General features: G+C 39.9%; 1 long non-coding RNA gene across 1 annotated transcript; it reads right to left on the reverse strand.

Moving 5' to 3' along the window:
* Positions 1–8340: 8340 nt before the first annotated feature.
* LOC143135413 (uncharacterized) lies at positions 8341–9388 on the reverse strand. Its single transcript, XR_012988944.1, has 3 exons — positions 9349–9388; positions 8694–8783; positions 8341–8430 (listed from the first exon to the last, which is right to left on the reverse strand). It is a non-coding gene; the product is annotated as an uncharacterized LOC143135413 (long non-coding RNA).
* Between the last annotated feature and the right edge of the window lie 7874 nt (positions 9389–17262).

Raw genomic sequence — 17262 nt, forward strand, 5'->3', positions numbered from 1 at the left:
CTTTTCTAGAAACGACCCCCTGTTCAGTCGCCCAGCGTCCCTCTTCTTAATGCTGCCTCCCCAGCACACCACAGCATAAAAGAGGACACGGGCAATGACTAAAGCATCCAGAGGAGCTTACTGCAGACATTGAATGACCACAGCCTCCTCTGGTAAAGACGACTCTACCCTTTCTGATACAGCGCATCTGTGTTGGCTGACCAGTCCAGTTCAGTGTCCATGTGTATCTCCAGGTACTTATATGTGCTGACCACCTCCACATTGGCCCCTTCAATGGAGACTGGCAGCATAGGTGACTTAGATCTCCTGAAATCCACCACCTTGGTCTTTACGGCATTCAGCTGCAAATGGTTGAGCCTGCACCATTGCACAAAGTCATCCACCAGGTTCCTGTACTCATCCTCCTGTCCATCCCTGATACACCCCACAATTGCAGTGTCGTCCAAAAACTTCTGCATGTGGCATGACTCAGAGTTGTAGCTGAAGTCAGAAGTGTACAGGGTGGACAGGACTGGTGAAAGCACAGTCCCCCGGAGGCGCTCCGGGGCTGCTGATCACAGTCTCTGAGAAGCAGTCCTTCAACCTGACCAACTGTGGTCTCTGTCAGGTAGTCTGTGATCCAGGATACCAGGTGAGCATCAACCCCTATCTAGGCTTGCCACATTTGATATATATATATAAATATCATAAAGTTAGAAATATTAAGAATAATATGGTACATTGTCACTTTAAGGTCGCTCAGTCTAACTCATAAAACAAGCTTTCTCATAAAACCCTTTCACCAGCTCTTGTAAGATATAAGGCTAAGGCTAAACTCTAGCCTTGTTTGTTTGTGCCACATTGACAACAATATTAACCATACTATGCATAATATTAAATTTTTGCAAGCGTAATTGTTGCATAAGTTTCATATATTAAAAGGGGATATCAACAATGACAGCTGGAACCTGCCAGCCTATCGCTCTCTCTCTCTAGTGCGCACTCAAGATGCGTTTTCCAATTAATTAAGTAACGTTCAAGTTAGATGCTGCTGCATGATCATCCTGACATGTAACTCAAAGTTGGTGCATTTTTATAGTAAACATTCTCGAAGAGAGAAAAGCAGTTAGCAGTAAAGCCATTTATTGGCTACATTTTGGTACCCCCTCTGTCCCTTGGTGCCCTTGTGCGTGATGCGCGTGGTGAATACAATGTTGAAACATTTCCTATAGTTTCTTACCTATATATTTGCCCTGATGCACTCGTTGACGCAGACACACACACGCTTTGCTGCTGTCCCTTTCTATATTAGCCTACAGAGCAACTAGGACAGGCGTGAGTAACTACAAAGTGGGGTCTGGGTCTGTGGTTGCGCGGCAGTTGCTACAGTAGGTAATAATGTAATTATCCGGGACAGTCATTAAAAAAAGAGAACAATCCCGGGAATCCAGTGCATGTGGCAACCCTACCCCCATCTGCTAGCCTAGAAATCTAGACACACCCTAGCACCCAGGGCTAGTCTAGCAACTCTCCGTTGGCTTGTGAGCTCGAAAAATGTAACTTCTGGTGGCAGAGTTGCAACGGTTTAGCTTGAATTCCCTGCTACTTGAAAACAAATAAGATTGATGTTGCTGTTGGCGAACAGTGTGGCACGAGTTAAGCTTTTATTAAGTTGGCAAAAGTTTGAACTAGCCAACTAGCTCCGCTGGTGGGAAACGCATGGGACTCATAGCGCTGTCCTATTGCGTGCAGAGGGAATTTGAAAGACAACCGATTATCCCGCCCCTCGGACTGAGCAGAGTGCCCACTGCCCAGACCCTACATTTTAATGTGGGTCTGGCTCGTCAGGCTACCCATCTGCACAAGCTTGTCTCTCAATCTGACAGGCTGAATGGTGTTAAACTATACTTGAATTGCTGAAGTTTGTACTACACTGTAAAGTTAGTTTGTTAATACTTTACTTGTAATGACCTAGTTGGGTGAAATAGGAATTCTCAGTAGTGTAAGTGCACTAAACTACAGTAAGTAAGCATTTGTTTGCACAACTTGCAATTACTATTCCAAATTAGTCTGTAATTTCAAGGCAATCGTTTTGCATGCTTTTTAAAGTAAGGTTAACTAATAGGTTAAGTAAGGTTAACTAACTTACTTCACAGTGTAGCACAACTTCAGCCATTGAAAGTATGGTGTACTTAATTTAAATGATCATGTTTACTTTTCCACCTCAACATTAAATTACACTGATTTTAGGCGCATCAAAAAACGAAATCAACAAAAGACCAAAATTGAGTTATACCAACTACACATTTAAAAGTAAGGATAGCTGTTAGGTTTTACAGTGAGTAAGAAATGAATTGATGAGGCTTTGAGACTTCCTATACCCGAGCTATTATTTTTTATATAACATGACCTTTGGCAATGTGGATGGAACTAGCCAGGGCAGTGGTAACCTATAAAAGCTTGATACAGATTCCTGCATCACCACAGACCTCCTTTCATTTTTGTCTAGGAGGGGGGTCACCCATCTTTTGTATTAATGAAAACAGCAAAAAATCAAAGTGGCTTGTTTGATTGTTGATTTCTGTCGCCATATAACGTTCTCTTTCATTCCATAGCTCTGTCAACATTGAACAATGAATATACGGGTTTCTCACGCAAAATACGGAAAATGTCAACATCCGTCCCCATTAACGTTGGAAGGGTTGGAGCAACAAAGTAGCCTACTTTATTCACGCCTAACAGCCTATATCCATTTGGTCAACTTTATCCAGCCCTAAAAAAGCTAACTTTGGTTTACTTGTAGTTTACCGTGTAGCCTAGCCTAACTTTAAACAGTGTGCATGCTTATAAAGCATACTTGTGCTTCATTCATCCACACATCCAGCTCCTAACGTTTTGACAAGCATTTTCAACCAATTGACCTTGTTCCTGCCCATCTCTAGCTTTGCTGTCTCCATCCTTTCTGTTTTTGTTGTTTGCAAAAAAAATATAGTATATCAAGTATCCTGCCAAATGTAGGCTAATTTATTTATTTGTGAATCCATCTGTAGCTAATCCAAACATGCCTATGGTAACCTATCTGACTGCATAATGAATACTACTACTAAAACAGTCCATTTGCTCTTCCACAAAACCCAACATAGTCTAATCAAGGATATATATATTTTTTTATACTTTTATTTTTTATTTGAAATATCTGCATTGATGGGGGCAGTTAGGCAAACGTTAGGCCTACTTCAGCTTCAGTGTAAACAAACAAGAATACGTGGAAGCCTGGAGTTGTCAGTAGCGTTCTACCTTTAAAATAAAATGGGAGTATTATGGGAGGCTACTTTTGTGCCTGTTCGCTACAGCTATATTTTGCATATTGCAGCCAATACGTCAACTGGGCTAAAAGGCATGTTAGGTTACCTTTCCTTCTCTCACTGCATTCTCAGAATCTCATCCTGTTCCTCCTATATCCGATGAATTCGGTGGATAGAAGAACTAATTTCTTCAATCTTTGCATCTTGGCTGGCTAGTCTAACTTTCCACTTTTTCTGCGCGCTCTTGGATTTGATAGAAGCGTCTAGCGAGTCACAACGCGAAAATGCCAACGTTGATGGGAGGTGTAGTTTTTATGCTGCATTCGCGACGTGATTCTATGGTTTGCACCAGTAATGTTTCTCGATGTTGCGGTGTATTTTGTAGACAAACATTGACATGGTTAGAAGTCATTCGCACCAGTGCGCCTAAATATTTTTTTGCACTCGCACGCCATCATTTTTACTCGCATGTGCGAGTGAAATGGGCGCACTGTAGAGCCCTGTCATATAAATAGCCAGTTTACGGTCTACAGTGTAGGCTAGAGTTGGTAAGTTATGGTAGGCCAACTTGGAGTGAATATACAGGGGGATTTCTTTGGCTCTTAGTCTGGCAGGTGCGCACGTAGACATAGCCTACGGCCGAACACTGCAAGCGCCAATGAATCGTGCTCACGACAACCACGTCGTTAACTTAAATAGGCCTAGTGTAGGTTAACATCACTCTGAGTTCGCATTCAAGCAAGCAAAACGATGATTTGAATACATCCGTTTCTCTGGAAGGGCAAGGGGTAACAACAGGACAACACAGAGACAGGCCAGAATGCAGGACTAATGTTATGAGAGTATTACAGTAATGTGGGATATTCTACGGGAAAATATTAAAACGGCAAGACAAAATGATATGCCTAAACCAGGGATGGGCAAACTACGGCCCGCGGGCCGGATCCGGCCCGCCAAGCACTTTCATCCGGCCCGCCGAGCATTTCATTTAGGCTAGTTATCAGGCTGCTCGCTATTTTTTTCCTCCGATAGACGTTGGTTAGCTTTACTGCAAACTGCTTTTCACTCTCCTTAGATAACGTTTACAATGTCAATGTCAAAACATCATGTTAAATAGAGATAACATCATGTTAAACTAAGTTAACTCTTAGTTATCTCCTTTGCAGCAGATCTAACGTGAACATATGCAATCCATTTAATTGGGAACGCGTCTGCACTCACGAGAGGGAGAGAGAGCCGCAAGTTCCAGCTGGCTTGTGATTGTTGATAATTGATATCTCCTCCTTATAAGAAAGTTTTAAAAGGAAATCATGAAGGCAACAGTAGTTCCCACTACTGACCATTTAAAAACTGTGAGAGGGCCCAGCCGTAGGTACAGCACTAGCCATAGTGGAGCAGGCAGAAGATCATTGAGAAATAAACGTGAATTAAAGCGACTGTCTTAAAGCGATAGTGTACAATTTATACATTTGTTAAACAGCATAAAATTAGCAGTATTTTTAAAACAAATTAGCAGTATTTTAAAACAAATACTTTTCATACTAAATTATAGGCTATAAAAAATGTATTTTTTTAGGCGTGTGTCGTCGTGGGGTGGGGGGGGGGGGGGGATTTGTGTGGCCCGCCGGCCAATTTTCAAAACCCAATGTGGCCCTTGAGCCAAAAAGTTTGCCCACCCCTGGCCTAAACCCAGAAAAAGTTGGCATGTTAGGTATTTTTCGGTCCCTGTGATTATTTGTGAAATTGTGCAAACGGCCTTTTCAAGTCATTTGAGAAGGGGTCAGGGGAAGGAGTGTAGCAAGCTCCCAAATTGACGCTAGTCTGAGAAATTGAGTTTTGGATAATGTTCAGCTTCGGCAGCTTTACAATGACTGAGAAAGCCTAGACGAGTCCATAGCAACAAGTTCATGTGTTGAATTTGTTATTACCCAGTGTGCTTTGTTTAATGGTCTCAATGTTTTATTGTTTTATTTCATGTGAATACTTACTAGAGGAGAAAATTATTTCAAGTAGGCTAATGCAGTTGCAGGAAGTGTGCATTTAGTTTCCATGCTTATTGTGTTTCCACAACAATGTTAGTGAGTAAATCTACTGAAATGGCCACCATCTTGGTGAAGTGTGATGTGTAAGATCAGAAAGCAGAGGGTGAGTTGTGAACTATAGCGATGTATTAAATCGATGTGTTTTCATAGCGCTCTATAGCGCGGGCGTATGGTATCGACATTTGGCCGGGTAGGGTCATGTCTTTTTTTGAAAAGACTGCTGGAGGGTCGTTGAAAATTTTCTTGCAGGCAGGGGAGGGTCATGTAACTTTTGATTGAAGCACTCAAAATCCCTCCGGTGACCCCGTTTATAAATAACGAACGGTCCCTTATGTTCTCTACTCTTGGCTGTTCTCTACTCTTGACCTTTCATATGGTTGTAGTTTCATGCAGGTTATAGCAGACTAGCTGTAGTTAAAGATCTGTAAACATCCTCAGAACTAGTATCCCTTTTTACACTAGCAATAAAGTTATCTTTCCAATGCATTTTATGTCTAGTTTATTTTCTTTACATAGGATAGTGTTGTGGAGATTAACTGTAGTGTAAGTCCCAAAGTTGGAAAATGCAACAATGAACCTCTTTGGCAAAAATGCTAATCCACCACTTTACTTACACACTATTGTGTCTGTTTGCCAGACATGGGGGACTCGAGTGAAATGAAATGACTTTATTTTTTCATAGATATTAAGGAGTTAACTTTACGATTTTAGAAAATCTGCTTAGGTGCTGTTGCATGCATCACGCGAGCGAACTGTCATTGTTACCAAGTGACGCGACAGACCAACAGCAAGTGCCAGATCAAATGAGACAGACTAAGGTATGCTAACTTGCAAATATGGAAGGCTCTACGTTTATACCAAAACATAATACTGTTTGGCTTCACAGATTATGTATCTGACAACTCAAAGGAGAAATGAACAGCAGTCTGCAAGTGCGCAAATTAGCGACATAACCACCACCATGTTGATTTTCATCCATCAGAAGTTAGTCGTGTTAATGTCAAATTTGAGCCATGTTAAGAGTTGGCTTTGAATCTATAATGCTTTTTAGTTAAAGGGGTGATAGAATGATGATATAGGGTATTTTGTGCTGGTCCTTAAGGTCTCTGAATAGGGTGTGTAGCATTGGTTGGGCTGAAAATGGCATATATGCTGTTCTATGCGCCCTAATGCAAGCCTGGTTAAAAGCCTTAGAATGAAACGAGAGGTTTTCTTCCTTTTATGGTATGCTCATGAATATTTAGATAACCTGCGTGCTGATTGGTTGGTTTACAACGATCGAAGCTCCGGAGCAAAGACGCAAACATGGCCGACAGCACTCACTGAAACAGCCAAGGTGGAAACACTATGGAGACAGGTGTTGAACAGCATATTTGAGCCTGAATCAGAGGAAGAATCTGAAATAGAGGAGCTACCAGTCGCCCATAGATTGGAAATGACTACTTCAGAGTGGTAAGTTTTGTCATTTACTTGAGTTTGCCACACATAGCCCAGTTAGCTAGCTGTAATATTTGCACGTTAGTGTCGTAGACTAAGCTAAACATTGTATTAGGTTCGTTTTTTGCATTGTAAGCAACAGAAGTTATTAATTTGCACACAAACAAATGTTTTACAACTTGTACTCTTGTGCAATTTTTGTCAAGATGTCCATTTAGAAGCTAGCTGAAAAGTTCGTAGCCAGTCGTGGGCAGTTCAGGCTATGCTGTAGTGAAAGGAGTGCTGCTTGCAAGGAAAGTACTCGTTTTAGTCAGTAAGTATGTTCTCCTGCTGAATAGGTCATCTGATTAGGAGTTACATACATTATTGTAGTGGTAATATATGATCTTACAACAGGACGTCCAGTTAGCTGGGCAGGAGCTCTGTGCAGTTCGTAGGCTATAACGTTATGACTGAAGTGAAACGAGTAGCCTACTGCTCACGTCAATGAAAATATTACGTTTGTGTCAGTAGGTCTAAGTACTCGTGTAACTACTATCCTGCTGATTAAGTCATCTGATTATCGAGATTTTTACCTTCTTTCCATGTAGTAATGTATGATCTTACAACGGGACGTCCAGTTAGCTGGGCAGGAGCTCTGTGCAGTTTGTAGCCTATGGCTGAAGTGAAACGAGGTCAACGAAAATATTACTAGGCCAATTTGTTTCAATTCAACACTTTTATTTATCATTTTATTTACATAGTACAATGGAGTAGAGTACAATAATCAAAAATCCTATAAACATCACTGTTTAAAATATAGTAGGTACAGTCAGTAGGTCTAATGTAATCTTGTAACTATCCTGCTGACATCTGATTGAGATTATTACCTTCTTTCCATGTAGTATATGTGATCTTACAACTCTGGTAACTAAAACTGGAGACATTTGCTACTTTGTGCTACCTGCTCATTCAAAATTACGAAATAACAGCAGGGAAATTATGTTTGTTTTTACAGGTTATTAAAAGAATGACCCAGGTTCCTGAGGAGCTGACCTGAATGACCATCATGGCCTCGATCCGTTGTGCCTCTATATTCTTTGCAAAATGCAATGAATATTTACAGAGCTGACCACGGCCGTTTGAGAATCAGAGGAATGGAAAGGTGAGGACAATCTGATACAAGTGTTAGCAGTTACAGTATATAAATAAAATATTTTTAACCAATACTCATTCATTATTGGTTCAGCATATTGCAAAAACACAGTTTGATCAACACCACAAAATGATGAACTTTATTTTATTTATTTTTTCCAACAATCGTCCAGTGATACTGACGTAAAATATATTATAAAATAAATAGTAAAAAAAATAAATTGCTTTTCCACCCTGTTCTCGTTGCAGGCAATGAAGTGACTTGGCCTACAGGTCTTTTGTGAGCAGGAGCTGGGGTTTCCTTAGAAGAAGCGTCCGTGTCATGATCCTCTCATGTGTGGTGCTACGCATATGGAGGGAGCTTCCGGATACTTCAGGGCAGTACGTTGGATTCAGACCCCTTTTCGACTGAACCGTGACACATGTTCAGCAACAGCATCCTCCATGGAAGGTCTGTCAAGCTGAGCACACAAGTCCTGGGGCACAGGAATCCGCTGGACGGCATCCCAATAAGGAAGAGGGTCTTTGATGATCTCGAAGAGGACAAGAAAGAGGACTTATATTGGATACTGTAATACAGTGCATTGTAGGCTGTATACTGTACAATAAACAAATTGTATGGCCCTGAACATTGTGCTTTGTTTACAGTACTGATGATGATTTCAACACCAGTAGCATCAGGTCTAAGACAGCCTGTTGTGTGTGAATCGAGTGAATCGAGTTCTTTTTAGTGCCTATACTGTTGCACATTTTGATTTGTTGTTTGTAATAAAAATATATATTTTATTAAACTTACAAATTATTTGGCAAGTCTGTACATAGTTTCTCCTTGGCTGTCTTCCGTTGTGGGGCATTCTCATTGAAGTGCATGGCTGCAAGATAAAACCTAAACCAAACAACAGAAATGTTGTAACACAAGTGAAAGTCACTTTTGCATGCACACACACCAAGCTGTTAACTCACAGCAAAAGCATTTGCTAATATTCTAAGCCCTGCAAGATGCCACACTTGGAGCATCTGTTTGGCATGCTGCGTTTGTCATGTTGCCGTTCTTGTAATGTTATAAAATAAGAACGTGCAAATAAATCCATTGTATCTAGACAACACGGTTTTCAACATATCGACTAGATATCATTTGAATTGATAACGTGAAGTTGTTTCCACTTCTGACGTCAAAAACGTATGTGTTATATGGGTATGGGTTATATTACAGCTAGCAAGCAAACTATCGTGTTACTCAGCTTCAGTTAGCTATCTTGCTGAGAACATAACCTGTCAGAGATCTCGACAAACATGCATAGTAAAATGTAGGTTAACATGACAACACAGGTTTTATCCGAATGACACACAGGAAAATTAAATAGCCTTGCCAATGAACTAAATCACACATTCTACTTGCTAGATACACGTTAGCATGGCTAAGAACTGCTTAGCAACAAAATAATACTTACAGCATGCGGTTGTGATGACCTTACGGTCGGAACAGCCCCTCTTTTCAGTAATAGCAGCTTAGCAAATCCTGCTTAACTGTCCAAGGTTTTGAAAACTGACTTCGGTGAAATGTGTTGCAAATTAATAACGGAGGGATCTTCTGGTAGAAAAACATTATCCATGCCCCTCGAACTTTTGAATCCTTGGAAGACTAAGTCTCAGGTTTCTTTGTAGCCTAAGTTTCAGCCTGGAACACTGCATTTACGACCGTGGCTCATTTTCGATGTCCTTGAAGAACTGTCTGCTTTATAATTCCTGTGGAAGTAAACGAGTAGGCAGCTAAACTAGTGTTTGTCTCATCTTCGCTCTCCATTCACGTTCCTGGGCTCAGAGCACCAGTGGGCTGGTCTGTATGTAAATTTTGAGGCGTGACAAATGTACAGGCCAGAGCCAAATAAGGTACCACCTGCGAGTTTGCGTAAACTCGCAGCCTCTTTTGGATTCGCCCGTTTTATGGCGGGAGTTTCGAATTGTGAGATTTGCATAGGAAGGAGGTGTCGGTGGGATTTTGAAGTTCTCTGTATGTCCATTTCACCCACTGAACTATCGCTATTCATCTATGACAAAGTAAACTCGGTTTTGCATTCTATGACCCCTTTAACGCCATATTAGGTTAAAATGTGTGAAATGGCAAAGTGAAACATTTTTTTGTTCGGAATTTAATCTTGATATGCTTTTAACACAATTTAATCTTGATATGCTAGCGAAAATGTTGCCAATGTAACCTAAAGTAAGCGCCTCTCTTTCTCCCTCCCTCTTAAACATGTCCCTGTTCCATACGTTACAGCCTAGTAGTAACAACAGTAAAGGCCTAGCTAACTGCCAGCAATCAGCATAGAAAATTAGCTTACCTCACATGTTAGGCTTATGTATAGTATCTGCACATTTTCTAAGTCAAAATGGAAAGACTTTTAAGACCTTTTTAAGACATCTAAATGGAAAAATTAAGACTAGGCCTATACCACGGCAAAAAAGATACATACGACAACTTAAAACTTTATTATGCAATATTTTTTTCTATTTGAACACCAACCCCATTTTAGATGTCTACATAAGTTACCAGATATATTTTGGCGAAAGACAATAATTGTGTATGAATTACCTTCACAGCTATAAATACCCAATTTTAGGGTCTGGGCTGCTTGCTTTTGAAGCTGGTTATACATATCTGGTTGTGCTACTGGCTAACACTGACTGTTCTACACCTGTATCTCTAGTAGCCTATAGGCTACTTACCAAACATGTGTACTAGACTGGATTCCCTTCAATCTTTTTTTCTAAGGTAGACTAAGCTATTTAAATACTTTAATAGGCCTACTTTATATAATTTACTGTGTGCATCTATTATCCCATATGCAGCACAGCAAATCAAAGTTGATCCACTACTTAAAATTTTGCACACAGTTGTATTTAAACCAACCAAACCTTGACTGAAACATTGTAAAACCACCACAACCACAAAGTGAAACCACCCCATTAAGAGACAGGTCCTCCTCGCATCCATGTTCCTGATATAAAAAATGCTGGTTTCATCTTAAGCATGCACGTATTATGCGTTTTTTTTATTTTATGTAGTCGCCGACATTAAAAAAATTTGGTTATATTTCACAACTCTTGCGAAGTAGCCTATACTGGGAAAGGCTGGCAAGCAAGCTGCAGACAGATATTACAGGTAGGCTATAGACAGATATTTAGTTAGGCTAGGCCAGCAACACACGCTGGAGAGATGCAAACAGATCAACTTCACGTAATTTCCTCCTGATTGCAAAAACTTTTGTTTTCTTTTTCTGTAGGTCCGTGGTTCCTTCATAAATTGCGCAGCAAATTATCAGATGAGTGACAGAAGCACCGGTCCGCGCATAATTTGACCAGCAGTCTTCGTGTCCATAGTTTGTGAAACGATGCTGCGTCCGAGCAGATTCTAAGAACCACACGCAACTCCAAAAAGGAGGACAAATGAGCGTCCGGCTTGAGGCTGCGCCGGACAGGGCTTTTAAAATCCGTATGTCCGGCCTAAATCCGAACGTATGGCCTAGCGCTAACTGGCCTGGGCCCAGTTCCCCGAAAGCATCTTAAGCCTAAGAGCGTCGTAAAGCCTCTCGTACGAACGTCTTAAGATTTGCCGACTGTTTCCCGAAACCATCGTAGCTTAAGAGCGTCGTGAAAACACTCGTAGAACTACGAGTGCTCCAGAGTACTCGTTACCGGCTAAGAGCGTCTTAACAGTACTTTTCACTGAGGTCACCAACAGGACATACAGAGGAATTACAACTTAGAATACATAATCCATCTTACGTTCCCATTCTTTATTGTGTTTACCTGTGATGAATCAGATTTTAGCATGCAAAATAGCCTACATTTAATGGTCATAATAATGTAATGAAAAGCGGACAAAAATGAAATGAAGTTATGAAACGAGACGAATAGTTTGACATTATCTTTGCTAAGTGAATCTTTCTTACTCGACTTCTTTCTTATCTTCAAACGTGTTCTTAAGTGACACCGCGAAAAAATATTGCATGGTGCAACAATCTAATCTTAAAACTAGACTGCATTTCCGGCGGGAACTGCGAAAGTGTGCTTGCCCTTGCACCTCTCAAACTGGGCTATCAGGTAACCTAGAGAAAAATTATGAAATATGACTAAGGCATTAAAATGCTGCTTGTTTCTGCCAGGATACTTTTTCACTGATTTATTTAAAAAATATGAGCTATGAGTGTGAATGTTATATATTCCATCCCCTAATTCTGTTTTACTGGTTTATTTGACAAATAATCTATATGGATTTGCTCTATAAAGACCTTATGTCTGGGATTGTTTTGAGAGCCTATTGATGTATCTCAGAATAAAGGAATGTCCACAACATTAGTGATGTTTTGTGTGTGTGTGTGAATGTATTTTACTTAACTCATTGAATGTAGCTGGATACTCATGAACGCATGTCTCTAATAGCCACAATAGGAGTAATTTTAGCAACACCGTATATTGTGTGGCCCATAACGACCCAGTGGATCATGAAAATGTGCCAAAATTCACATTCCTTGCTTGTTGTTGGTATGTTAATCCCATTCAGATTGCCACTTATCTGAGATGTAAGGTCTGGGGCAGGGTTTTGACATTCTGTGACTTCTTCATTGAGGGCTTGCTTAGCAGCACTGTCCGCTTTCTCATTTCCCCTCAGACCAACATGGCCTGGGACCCAGCAAAAAACTACACTCAAGTTCTGGTTCTTTAGACGTTCTAGGTGATCAAGCTCAGCTTTGATTGTACTTTTTGCGTGACATTAAAGCCTACTGGAAAGATTTTTAATTGCAATTTAATTGAATGCAATTTACTTTTACGATTAAATAAAATTAATGTATCCCTCTCACCCATAGTTTTCTATTTATTTATGTAACCCACAGGGAAAATAAATATTAGGATATAAAGTTAAATAGATAAGTTAATAAATATGCTAATACTTAAATATGTAAAACTACATTCAATATAATAGTTGTTGAGAACTTTCAAGAGTTTATTTGTAGGCACTCTAACCCATAGAACATTAAGACTGGCTTACAGCCAATCACAGTTCATACAGGGGTCCCCGACTCCCTGGGTTTTTTGAGTAGTGCACGAGCGTGGAAATAATAAGACGCGCTGGGAGTAACGTTAGTCAGGCTGACTACAGGTGAAAGGATACAGATGTGAGAGATAATTTTGTAAATAAGCTATTTTGTTTTGGTATGCCAGTTGTCTATTCGGGAACTGTGTGTAATGAGTTTGTTTGTTTTGTAATAGTGTACAGACAAAAGTCTCATCAGTTAAGGGCTATAGTCGTGGGTGAGATAAGTCGCCTTGCTAGCAAGCTAGGTAAGCTAGCCAGTTAACGAGTTCGGTTAAGTGTCTGCTGTGCGCTCGACAACGGTGAAGGAAAAACCAGATAGCGGTTTAGGCTACCGTGTGCCTTATACCTCCTCTGGCAACGCTGGACGTCTCGCTCTCACTCCCTCTTGGTTGGATGTTTTCCCCCGCTGCTGTACTGTCACTGCCTCGGGTCTGTGGAGCCTCATTGCCGGCGCGAGCTAACGTTGTTGGAGGTATCTTAACCCTTTTTGTTTTCAGGCTCAGCTGAGTGAAGCGGCTAGTCTGTTTGTAGCCTCACCGAGCACAAGCAACGACACAGGCCTGCAACGATAACTCCTCGATACCGTGCAGTATTGTGTGTGTGTGTAAAAGAGAGAGTGTATGTGTGGGCCCACATTGTTGTTGTCTTATGTGATGTTCAAATTGGTTGCCGTTGTCTGGCCTTAAGCCAGGCTAAGGGGTTTAGCATTGAATTGACAACCTTATGGGTCGTTTAATATAGTATTTATACTATTACTCATACTTTAGTGTTTCTAAACCTAAACTTAGCCTATCAACTCATACTTTAATATTTCTAATCATATTGCGTTATTTATAAACTAAACCTTCTAACTCCGCTGTGCTAAAGATATTTTACAGAAGTGTGTTTACATCTATTACACTTGCTGGTCAAGTTCGTCAAGCCACAGGTTTTATATTGTATTTATTGATTGTTTTTATATCCTGGTATTATTCATACTATCTAGCCAGTTGGCAACTGATTGTACATTAGCTATACATATTCATTGTTAAACATACAGCATTTATATTTCACATTTATATATTTATTGTTATTAATAACTTTCCCATATCCTTACCTTTGTTAGTAGAAATAAATTAACAGCATTTGGCATTAAAACTGTGGTATGTGTCTTGATGAGGGGATATTTATTAATTGTTCAGAAATGGTCATACTTGGAAATTTGATTTAACTAAGCGTTAAAAGTAGTGACACAAAAAAGTAAGGAGAGATCCACCTTAACAGAACTCAGGCCTTTACCTTAAGTGAAACTACAGGTAAAGGGCGTTACATTTACAAATGTACATAGACCTACTGTAATTGCATTTATACATAGTTATTCTACTGATCTTTATACTATTCATCCTGCACACAGACTTATTCTTACTACTCTTATAATGTTGTTTCTGCACTACAATGACACTGTTTCCACACGGCACATAGCTGTATGTTATGTACATATCTGTTATATATTTGTCATATTGAATATCCATATTTATTCTGTTTTATTATATTCTGTTAATACACTGCATATATCTATATTATTATTTCTACTATTATAATGTTACTGCTACATCTACATAGCCTACATTATTCTACTAATTGTATGAGATAACTGCTAATACACAGTACATATTTATATTTAATTCATATTACTCTAAACCACGTTCTGTAAATCAACTGTATACTACTGTCTACACTGCACTATATTTCTTGACCTGTCTCTGTATGTTTCATCACCTTTCTATACTTTGCCTCACATTGCAACACAGCTCAGATCTTTGGTTGCTATGAAGGCCAGTTGTTCTAAATAGATGGTTGCTATGGCCAAAGGCCAGTTCTATCTCTGCTGTTGTCAAGCCGTTGTCAAGCGGGCATATCGTAGAATTCTGATTAACCTTATCTTATTGAAAACATCTCTATTTTACTTAGCCCACTTCCATACAGTGGGTCCCATTAAGAAGTGGCCACTTCATTCACCGTGATTACCGTGATTCACACAGCAACATTATTAAATTAATCTGTCACCATACGCCTATGCCTACGTTTGCAAAGAAAACATTTTAATTTGATTCACACGAAACGTTACATTTCATGTACATGTTGACAATGAGTAGGCTAGTTTTGGTTGTTGGTGTTATTGCATCCCTTAGTTATGCCTACAATGCAAGTTCCCTCGCGATTGGAAGCTCCTGTAGACAATAGTAGACGCATTTCAAAACATCGCGTTAGGAGTCCTCGCCCCTTCTTTTAAGCTGTCAGAGACTTAGGTGCTACTTTTAGGGCTAAAGTGCTTCGTGAATTACTGTTAGTAAAAAAAAAAAGCAGTCCTAAAGTTACACGTGACGAAGTTACGAGTGCAAGCATCTCATATCAAATGACCATGGCATTACCTAAACAACATAAATCCCAATTAGCAACATACATCTCCTCCCTATAGCTAGCCACACAAGAAATTAATGATACTAAATCTCTGCTTAGCATGCTTCTCCGCTTAGCATTCTAATAACAGAAGGGGCACATTTATGTTGACCACTACAACATGACTCATTATGTCTGTAACGTTAACTGTATAAAACACTTACTTTCATAAAGGACGCACACCATCCAGCACATGGAAACCGATATTTTAGGTTCTTGGCTACAAACTCAAAACGTGTCTCTCTGAAGCCCTGTTCTAGAATCTTTGCTCTGAAGGCTGTGTTGCTAGGCGACATCAAATAAACGAAATGATAGTCTTTCAGTATTAAATGTGTACTTGTGATTCCGAATGGATGTGTGTGGCTTGCAATTAGGATAAACAAGAAATAACATTTCCAATAATTTCCCATGATAAATTACATAATATTTGCACCTTCCTTACTTGTGAATCTCACACCGTATTTCAAGTAGGCTACACTAGTGAAATGTAATACAACGCTGCCACCTAGCGTCCAGATAGGTAGGCTATTTAACATTAACGTGACGCTTGTTTATTCTTTCGTCAACTCCATGCTTTTAGGAAAACAATCTTTTTATCATAGTTCCCTCTTCAATGGCGATTACCAGCTCGTTTTTGTAACAGAGATAGCTGTTTATTGTCCCTAGGTTTACAGAAATACCTATTCATATTAATACAGGAAATCAAGTTAACGCTGCCGACCACTGCTTTGTCTATTACATGGCCCAGAATGCCTTGCATGTCTTTACAACAAAACAACACAGTAAAACCTAAATGCCCGTAAACATATGCATTTGCATACTTGTAACATTTGTAATAATACTCTCCCATCATGATATGTAACAATAATGAAAAATGTAATTTGAATACCTTCAATGTGAAAACAACTCTATTATGTAAGCTATATATAGCTACTGTTCTCCTTGCTATTTCAGTTCGTAAGTCCATACTATCCCATGGCAGAGCAAGGATTTCATGATTGGGCAAGGTTGCCCGGAGACATTGTGGCTACCCAGAGACAGTGAGCATACTTGGAAGGCATTGTGATAGAAGGTGAATGGTGCAAAGGTGAATGGTGAGAGTTACCAAATACCTGTGGGTGGTTTGGCAAATGATGGAAACTTTTGGAATATGTCTTTTTTTTTTTAGCTTATGCACCCTCACACTGGAGTCCCCAGTTCATATACAAAATTTGGTATCGATATGTGACAGTGTTCCTGAGATATGGACGACTTCCTGTTTCGGAGCTTCGCCGCCGATTTCGTTTGGCTGTGACGGGCAAACGCTTTCGAAAATCAAAAAATCCTTCCGCTAACATTTGTGAGGCTTGGTCCAAGGATAATGTACGTCAAGTTTCGTGGCGTTCGGACCAAATTTGTGACCTGTGAAAATTTAGTTTCGCTTTCTATTCAATCCAATATGGCGGACGAACGACACGCCCACTTGACGTCATCTTCTCGAGCAAGTTACACCGGTACTGCCCGGACGTTTTAAAGTTGGAACGGTGTCTCTGTCTCAAAGGGCCTAGGCACAGGAGCTGGAAAAAAATTAGGGAGACGGGAATAATAATAATAATAATATAACCGCAAGCGGTGATTTACGGGGTCCGAGCAAAACGAACATGATGGCATAGCTTTTTAGTTTTACATATGCTTTGATTGTTTGGGCACAATTGTTTAAAAGAAACGTGATCGGATTTCGGTTATCGGATTTCAGTTACCGGATTTCAGCTATCGGATTGGATCAAATCTTGAAAATGGGTTGTTCAAAGGGAAACAAGGATCCTGAAATTGGATTAGATCACATAAT

This window comes from Alosa pseudoharengus, unplaced genomic scaffold, assembly GCF_046254945.1.
Source record: "Alosa pseudoharengus isolate Yale_2024_CS ecotype anadromous, Long Island Sound unplaced genomic scaffold, YU_APseudo_1.1 YU_APseudo_1.1_scf_2, whole genome shotgun sequence".
Lineage (NCBI taxonomy): Eukaryota > Metazoa > Chordata > Actinopteri > Clupeiformes > Clupeidae > Alosa > Alosa pseudoharengus.